The sequence below is a fragment of the Phalaenopsis equestris genome, unplaced genomic scaffold, assembly GCF_001263595.1.
Source record: "Phalaenopsis equestris unplaced genomic scaffold, ASM126359v1 Scaffold000224, whole genome shotgun sequence".
NCBI lineage: Eukaryota > Viridiplantae > Streptophyta > Magnoliopsida > Asparagales > Orchidaceae > Phalaenopsis > Phalaenopsis equestris.
Window position 1 is genome coordinate 3,107,930 of NW_018164666.1, and position 10,028 is coordinate 3,117,957.

Below are 10,028 nucleotides of genomic sequence, written 5' to 3' on the forward strand. Positions count from 1 at the left end.
ACTTTTGGTTGCTTGACCTGTTCACTTTTGCTAGTAGCCTTTGTGATCTGTCTAAAATAGTCATAACACCTTTTTCAACCTCAACTTTGCATCCGTTCTCATCTAACTGGCCAAGACTTAATATGTTGCTCTTCAACATTGGGATGTAGTAGACATTGGTAAGTATTCAATGTTCACCTGCGAAGCCTTCAAACAAAACTGAACCTCTTCCTTGGATTTCTACAGTCGAGCCATCCCCAAATTTGACCGACCCTTTAATTGTCGTGTCAATTTCAGCAAATTTTTCAATACAACCGGTCATGTGATTACTTGCACCAGTATCTAAATACCAAGCCTTCTCTCGGGTGTTTTTACTCGGGTGTTTTTAAACTTCGACACCACCTTTTCATGCAATAACACCTGCTCGTTCTGTATTGTGTGGCTGAGAACACGTTTCTGTCATCAACAGTGCTGGTGCATCTTCGGTTTGCGTTGCAACAAGGTTTGCTTTTTCTCTTCGGTTTGGTTTGGGACACTCTTTTGCAAAATGACCATATTCATTACAATTGAAACACTTAACACTTAACCACTTAATCTTGGATTTGTCGAAGTTACGTGGCTTTCAGTCTTCACCTCGACCTCAACCATATCCACGCCCACGACCACGTCCTCTCCCGTGACGTCTCCGTGATGTCCTTTTTTGTTGTTGTTGGAACCTTCATCTTTCTTTGCCTTTGGGATTCTTGCCTCCCACTCGGCCTGGGTAAGGAGTAACTGTTCTCCACTATCCTTTGAGTGCAGTCGCCCTTTAAGCCTTTCCTCGAAGGTTCTGAGACGACCTATCGCCTCGGATACCGACATCTTCTCAGTATCGCCAAATTGTTCGATTGTTCCAATAATTTGGAGAAATCTATCTGGAACTGCACTGAACAATTTTTCAACAACTTTACTGTCGTTGAACTTCGTGCCCAGTGAGCGGATCTCACCCACCAGCGTGGTAAGCTTCATGGTAAATTCGTTTATTGTCTCTGAATCCTCCATGTGTAACTTGTTCAGCTGTCGTTTCAGAACCTGTACGCGTGCCTTCTTAACGCGACCTTCACCGACTCGCATCTCCCTGAGTGCCAACAAGTCTCCTTTGCCATCGTGCCAACAAGTCTCCTTTGCCGTCTTTTTCTCCGCGATTACCATCATCACGTCATCCGGCACGGCTTGAGAAATGGCTACCATGGCGCCTTGATCTTTGTCATCGTCTTTTTCTTCACCTTCAATCACTGACCATACTCCTAGTGAACGCAAGATTATCTTCATCTTGACAGCCCATATGTTGTAGTTCGTTTCACTTAACGTTGGAAATTGGATCCGGATTGAGGCTCCTCTTGCCGTCGGTTTGATGACAGCAAGTGTCTTAGATGGATCTCCATCATTTTCGGTCATTTCTTTGACACCTTCGCTCTGATACCAAATGTTGGTTTTCAAAGCAAAACTTTAAACGCCAACAAAAAATGGAGGAATTTTTTTAGTACTTCACACACATTACATTTTCCCGTTTTTTTAATATATAAGCAAATACAAATAAATACATCACATTTTTCTGAAAATAAAAACTAACTAACCACTTAACGGTTTTTCTAACCTCCTAATCCACATGAAAAATGTGCAAAAAAATACATAAACAATTTCTAGAGACAACTAGATTAACACAACATAACGTACCTAACGCATTTTTAATTCCCAAACACTTTCTACAAGCTTTAGAACGATCACTTTTTCAATTTGTGCATATCTAGGGTTGCCGAAATTTTAGATTTACTGATTGTCTTAATATCTTTGTTAATTAACAAAATCATATCAGAGAAGGCCAACAGATTTGTAAATTGCACACTGCCTTTATATCTTTGTTAATCTTCCTTTGTACGAAACTTATGGGGTTAAACCAATAATGAGATCATGGTAACCGGACGAAAGTTGAGAAGCGACAACTGGTAACAGTGTATATAGGTTACTGTGATTCAATGGTTGGTGGATCGAGAAAGAATTGCATGATTGGAGATCATTGTTGTTTTATAGTGCTCCTTTGGGTAACTATTTTTATGAAGGCAGAATTTTACCCAATATGTTGTGTACTTAAATTTACAAGTTAAACTGATGGAAGTGGCTCAATCCACCAACCCTGAGTAAACGATGCAAGTCTTTGAACTCCCTTAGTTCTATTTTATGGACTTGTGGGATGAGAGCAAACGTCTAGAGAGTATCAAACCATGTGTTACTCTCAAGGAGATTATGATGAAAGTGTAGTTTTTTCCTTTGAAACTCTGCTGAAGGATCTTAGATGCCCTTTCAAATCTTAACCAAGTATTGATGATCCAGATTATGAACTTGATATTAGGGCTCTGAATTTAGCTCTAGCATTGTCAATTACTTGAAAATTTGATTCAAATTTTGGCCCGAATCAGGATAACCTGCTCGGGCTGATATTGAGCCGACCCCAGCTCGAGCTCGGCTCAAAATAGGTTCGTTAACAATTCTACTGATGCTAGGAATGTGAATTTAGCGAATTTAGCTCAAAAATCATGAATTTTGGCCCGGATAGAGTTCGGATGGAAATAAATGAGCCGAGTTATAAGCCAACATTTTGAATCGTGTTTTTTTTTTAACCTATTTTAAGCCAACCCTAACTGGTTTCAAAATCAAATCGTTAACATCCCCACTTGATAGTGGCGGAAGTGTTTGCTGTCGTAGCTAGAGTGGTTGTTGAACTTTGGAGTCACCAAATGAGAGATGAGGTCTGCCATTAGCATTGTCAAAGCAGGTATTGGATCCCAAGGATGGAAAGAAGATTAGTTAGTTATATGCAGAAAATGAGGCATTGAAGGACCTCTGAGCTAATTCTCCTCCAAGAACAACGAATCAATATTCTTATTGCCTAGCATGGTGTTGGGAGCAGCAGTGTTAGTGAAGCTGTGACTTCAGCAAGTCCACTGGAGTTATAGTAACCATTACCCTTTTGACTTATATACAGGACACATCAACCCTTAGGGCATCTTCAGTTTAGAATTCTTGTTAAGCTAATTGAATATCTTAAGTTTTAAGATATGATAGAAAAGAACCAGCGAAGGGGTGGAAGATGAGGAAGACAGATATATGTTTACCTTGCTGCCATGGTGGAGATTAGAGCTGATGTGCAGGTGTGTAGCTTTCCAGAGTTGTTAGATCTCCAGGGGTTTGTTTTACTATTGAACATGGGACTCAGATGCTGCTGGGTTTGAAGCCATTTTATCAGTAACCATACTGAATGTTCTATATGGAGTTTAGGACGCTCTACAAGTGATAAAAGAAGTATTTAAAGGTGACTTAGAAGGCCATTAAAGAACTAGAATTTAATATATCTAGCATTTTTAATCGTGCCCAATAATTTTTTTTAATTGCATCAAAATCAGCCTAGAATTCCATCTCAAAACAGTTAACAATATTCTTCACAACGTATGCTATCATTAAGAAATTCAATATCCTTCTAATTATTTCATAACTTTATTTTGGTAGCCTCCATTAAAAAATTCGCATCATGTTATTGTAGTAGAAATAGATAAGTTTAAGACAATAGATTGAAAATTGTGGAGAAATCTAAGAAAATTTTATTATAATGAACTTCAATTTTAATTTATTTATATTGTTCTTAGGATAAACAATTTTTATCAATTTAGAAGGATTGGTATTCATCTCAAGGATTCAATGCTAGCTGAAAACTAATATTTCTACAATATATGTATATTTTTTGATTAGTTGTCCATATTTTAAAAAATCTTTATTTGTAGCGGGGCTTAACAATATAAACAATTTTATTATAATATTATCTTTTCTATAGCAAGGTTGTTGTCATCCTCATGAATATTCATGAAGATATAATATTCATATCTTGATTATGTAAATCTCATTTTTCACAAAATAACCTTCACTTTTTCGACCAAAGATCGTCATCCTCCATCTCTTATTTTTTGAAGATGTTATTTAGTTATTATTACCGTCTGCAATGCATTCAAAATGATTTTTCATCTACGTTATGTTTGTAATTATTATAAGGTGTAAGTTAAAAATAAGTTAAAATAAGATTGGAATTATTGCAATATAAAGATTTGACGATATCCGAAATGGCACGGTCCAAAATAGAAACAAGTACATCTTATAATGCGGAGAAAAAAATAAAAAGCGCTTGCAATGAAAGAATTTGTGGAATACATGCTTAGGACTGCTTATGAGTCTAGGTTTAATTGAGTCAAGTTTGTTCCTTAATCTTATGAGTTAGTTGCTATTTTTCTTGATTTTGTTTCTTGTTATTTTATTGGCTGATTTTTAGGTCATTTTTTTGGAAGTTTGTTATTAGCTCCAAGCTTTAAATATTTATAAGGCTACACAAAAATATAGTAGTTCTATTTTCCTTCAATCTACAACAATTCTCTTAAGTTTTCTCCTCTTTCTCATCTCAAGAAACCAACAATTTGGTATCAGAGCTCTCTTCTTAAGGGACCTGTGCGTGAGTTTGAGCGGCAATGGAGATCGAAGCTAGTTTTTCCTTAGTATTTCCACTAGTGTTTGCCGGAGACAACTACCGGATCCGAGCAGTCCGCATGGAAACATATCTGGCAACTTTGGATCTCTGGGAAGTAGTGGAAGAAGACTATGACATTACTCTTCTCCCTGAAAATCCCACCGTAACACAAATTAAAGCACAGAAGGAGAAGAGAACAAAGAAGTCCAAGGCAAAAGCTTGCATGTTTGCTGCAGTTTCCTTCACGATCTTCACTCGTATCATATCGTTTAAACTGCAAAGGAGATTTGGGATTATCTCAAATTCGAGTATGAAGGAGATGAAAGAATTCATGGGATGCAGGTGCTAAACTTGGTTCGTGACTTTGAATTGTAAAAGATGAAGGAGACTCTGGCAGGCTACTCAACATAATGAATCGTGTCAAATTATTGGGTTCTTTTCTAGAAGATTCAAGGATTGTTGAAAAAATCCTTGTAACAGTGCCTGAAAGATTTGAGGCTACCATCACCACGTTAGAAACCATGAAGGATCTGTCAAAGATTGCTTTGATAGAACTCTTAAGTGCTTTACAAGCACAAGAGCAGAGACATGTAATGAGCCAAGAAGGAGCTATCGAAGGAGCTCTACCAGTCAAACATCAAGATGATGAAAAGAATAGGTGGCTCAAGAACAAGAAGTTTCAAGCTACAAGCGGACAAAGCTATGAACCTGAGAACAGAAGCAAAACTGAAAATAAAAGATTAGGAGTAAAAAAAGATTACTCTCCATGTCAACAATGTGGCAAGAAAGGTCATCCTCCTTTCAAATGCTAGAGAATACCAGATGCAAAGTGTAGTAAGTGCAATCAAATGGGACATGAAACTATCATTTGCAAGAATAAAGATCAGCAGCAAGAACATGAAGCACAAGTGGCTGATCAAGAAGAAGATGACCAGCTTTTCGTCGCAACTTGTTTTACGAGTTATGAAACAAATAAAAACTGGCTCATTGATAGTGGTTGCACTAATCATATGACACATGACAAGGAGTTGATCAAGGAATTGAAGAGCATCGAGTCCAAGAAGGTCAGAATTGGGAATGGTGAATGTATTGCGGTCAAAGGAAAGAGCACCGTAGCCATTGCAAGTTGTTCAGGAATCAAGGTTATCACCGATGATCTCTATGTACCAAATATTGATCAAAACTTGCTCAGTGTTGGCCTGTGTGATAGAGGATGCTACTGGCCAAAAGGTTTTTGACGTTAAGATGGAAGGGAGGATTTTTTCACTCAATCCAATGCATCAGGAACAAATTGAAAGCACTATGAAGATTCAATCATCAATCAAGATGGTTGAGCATGTGAAAGTTAATGCAAGGCTAAGGAAATTAGAACTAGAATCAACCTTACAGAAAACAACTGCATAACTTTTAGAATTAAAAGCTCACCTTTTGAGTATGGAAATAGAATTCCTAGCCATGTCGCGAATGAATGACAAATTGAAAGATGAAATGGATAAGACAATGGCGAGCCAATTCAATTCGAAGATGAGGTTGATAAAGGCTACTACAGAAGTCACAGAACTGAAAGCAAACCTCTTGATTAGGAGACACAGCTACAAAGAATTATGAATGAGAATGAAAAGCTAAAATCAGAGCTCAAGAGAGACATGGAGCATGAGGAGAATTATTTTGCAGCTATATTAGATGCTGAGAGAGCAAAAATTGCATAACAAATAGCACTGATGAGACTAGGTGTTGTCCTTAGGAAGCTGCTACGCTTCCCTTTCTCCGACGAGTAGCTTCCCTTTCTCCGACGACTTGGATGATGATTCTCCCAAGAGGAAGAATGGCAACATACTAAGGAAAATTTTAATGGATCTCAATCTGGAGCAGAAAGAAAGCAATGAGATTTTTGTTGACAACCAAGCTGTCATTTTCATTTCCCATAATCATGTGTTTCATGAGAAAATTAAGCATTTCAACATCAAGTTATTTTTGCTAAGAGAAGTGCAGAAAGAAAAATTTGTGACTCTGGTTTACTGCAAATCTGAAGATCAGTTGGCAGATTTGTTTACAAAATCACTTCTAATCAGCAAGTTTGAGTTTCTAAGGCAGAAATTTGGTGTTTGCAGCTCTTAAAGCAAGGAGTGTTGGAATACATGCTTATGACTGTTTATTGAGTCTAGATTTAATTGAGTCAAGTTTGTTCCTTAATCTTAGGAGTCAGTTGCTATTTTTTTTTATTTTGTTTCTTGTTATTTTCTTGGCTGATTTATAGGTCTTTTTTTTTTTTAAGTTTGTTTTTAGCTCCAAGCTTTAAATATTTGTAAGGCTACACAAAAATAGAGGTTCTATTTTCTTTCAATCTACATCAATTCTCTTAAGTTGTCTCCTCTTTCTCATTTCAAGAAACCAACAAAATTTTATTTTAAGAGAAGCACACACAAAATGTATCACCATAAAAAAATTTAAGAAGCTATAGAAGGATTGCTTTAAATACTTGGCTACGAAGGAAGATGACTAACTACATTTTTTTTTAAGCTGCGGGAAAGACTTGCATTGAAGCTTTTAGAAAAAGGAAAATTTTTTTGTAGATATTGAATTAATTATTTTTTTGATTAAAGAGAAAATCGAATGAAAAAACCTACATATTCTATTTTTAAAGAAAATATTTATTGTTAGCGAAATGATATTTACAAAAAGCATGACATAAAAGCTAAATCAAAACACGGACACAGTGGGCTAACATGAAGCCATACTTTGCTTCCCATATTTTGATTTATGATACAACCTATGGGACCTTAATAACTAAGGAGGATACTTTACATGTAAGAATTTTTGGTTTGTCTTTATCACTTCGGTTCTTGGAATATTGATTGAAATCCATGAAGGAGACCAATAAATTGTCACATTAGATGTTGTAAACAAAGCTACAAAAAAATATAGTTTGTTATAAGTGTAATGAATCTAACAAATAAACTTGAGCAAGTAGATTTGAATCTTAATTTCTTTAATTTAAACTAATCATATGGCTATTAATATTTGTAATATTTAATATTATTCCCTTAGATTTATTTGGAAGATAGATGCTGGTGAACAACTTTTAGAGTGAGTTTGCAATAGGCGTGATTAAGATCATCATTTGATAAGACAAAAATAACCACCACCATAACATAGTTTGAATCTTAAATCGTGGAAACTATATTTTTATACAAATGTTGATAGCCTTGAATTGATTTTGGTGGAGAAGATTTGGATCAGCTTAATCACAAAGCTCTTCATTTTCGTGACTTAATTAAAAATTAGTAATCAAAAGATATGAAATTAGTGCCTCAAAATTGATATAAATATAGCGGATGCCTATTAAATACAATGAGAAAGAGATTCTATGAAGTCTAAAATTTGGTTGCTGATGGAATCACCTTTTGATGCGCTAGCAAATGATGAGAGTATCATTTTGCCCTAGCAAGTAATTAAACATTTAGGAAATTTTTGGAATGCTCAAAAAGTTATTTGAAGCAAACAAAATGAGCATCAATATGAAAAAAAAAAAAAAAATCCTTTCTAGCTCATATCCTTTCTAGCTCATCAAGTCAAGTAGATATTAAGTCGATCTAGAATTGCTTCATTTGTTGAAGTTAAGAAGTTAACTCAGTGGTAAATATAAAAGTGCAATTATGGAAATTAGAGTTTTTATGTTTTTTTTTCTTAACGACAGTATAACAAAATTATATGTTTTTAATTAAAAAATGTGTTCTAAATCCAGTGGAATGAAATTAGAACCTTTTTTCACTATATAGTTTATTAAATCTCTAAAATATATAGATTTAAATTTTTTTTAATATCTAATTGAAAATATTTCTAGAATGGCTTACAATTTTTCTTAAAGTAGCATTCACAAACTCTTTATATAATCTAAGATGTGAAAATTATATTTTAGAAGTTTTCAATTTTTTATTTTTTATGAACATCAAATGCCAAATGATTTCATTAGCTTTAACTAGCCCCTAGTGATTCTTCTTTATTCATATTATATTAAATGGCTCAATCAACCTATTATGAGCTAATGAATCTCAAAATACTAAACACATTAATAAATGGCAATTATCATTAAAATTATTGTATGTGACCAACAATTTAAAAATGTCAATTTTTTGTTTGCAAAGATAATGAATCGTTTGCATGTTCTTTTTTTTTTTTTTTGCTTCCAAGAATATTTAGCAATATAAATTACTCTACCTTACTAAAGAAATTTGATACTCCTAGTACATAATGTAATTAATTCTCCTCTTGAATATGTGTGTGGATGTATATTTTTTAAGCATGAAAAAATGTCATTAAATTAAAAGGAAATATGAAACTGAACTAATAAAGCTACTAACTAAAATAATGTCAAAAAAGATTAATTTATTTTTAAGCTTTATATGAAATAAAGTATGTTTTTTTATAAAAAATTTTGTTGACATAGAGAAATTATTATCATCAAAATATCACTAACTAAAATTAATCACTATCCATTGAGATCATATCACAAGTTATAGATTAAAATAAAATGCATAAATATTTACCCTATTTTGAAATAACATACATATAATAAAGGTGAACAGCTAGAGCATAGTATTGTATTTCAAATCTATCAATATTAAATGATAAAAAAATAGAATATTTATTTTAAATGAAAAATAAATATCTCAACATATCATGTACTATGTCTATCGATGGTAGACAAAGGATAGCAAACAAAGTAATCAACTATTTTAATATGATGTTCTAAATAAAATAAAATAATATAAAGTATTAATATATTATTTGAATTAACATATTTTATAATTTTTTCTTCACCTCATTTACCTTTTTGTTCATTTATATCACTTGTTCATATTTTTTCCCCTTTTATCTCCACATTCACTTTTATTTCCACTTTTCACCTTATTTCAATGATGTTGAATGCGCATAAGTGCGCTTACTTGCGACATGTTGGTTGAGGGTATAGTTTCCCACTATAAAGTCAAGAGTTTGATTCGTACATATTGCCATTTGAGCTCATCTTTTTCTCAAAAAAGATGAATAGAGTAATTATATAAGCATATACTCCCATATATCTACTTAAATGCACATAAATAGAACTACCCAAACATTTACAAATCCCTTTTCCTCATTTTCGTGTTTTTCTTTATAAAGAGCATTTTAACTTATATGAAAGCATATACAAAAATCTATAAATTCTAGCTTATACAAATTACAATAAAGTTTGATGGTAAATTAATATTCACAGAACAATAGTCAAAATTCACAAAGTTGTTTCTATGCATTACCACGTAGTATAATATTTAAATTTTTTTTTATTATTATATAACTAGTTTTTCATGTTTAATATATGAAATTAAAAAAAAATTACACAGTTTAAAATATCTAGTGAAAATTCAACTTTTTATGTTAATATGTTCAACATAGCCCATTTTACAACCTATCAAAAGTAGTATGACAATTGTATTCTTTTAATTATAAACTCTATAAAATATAT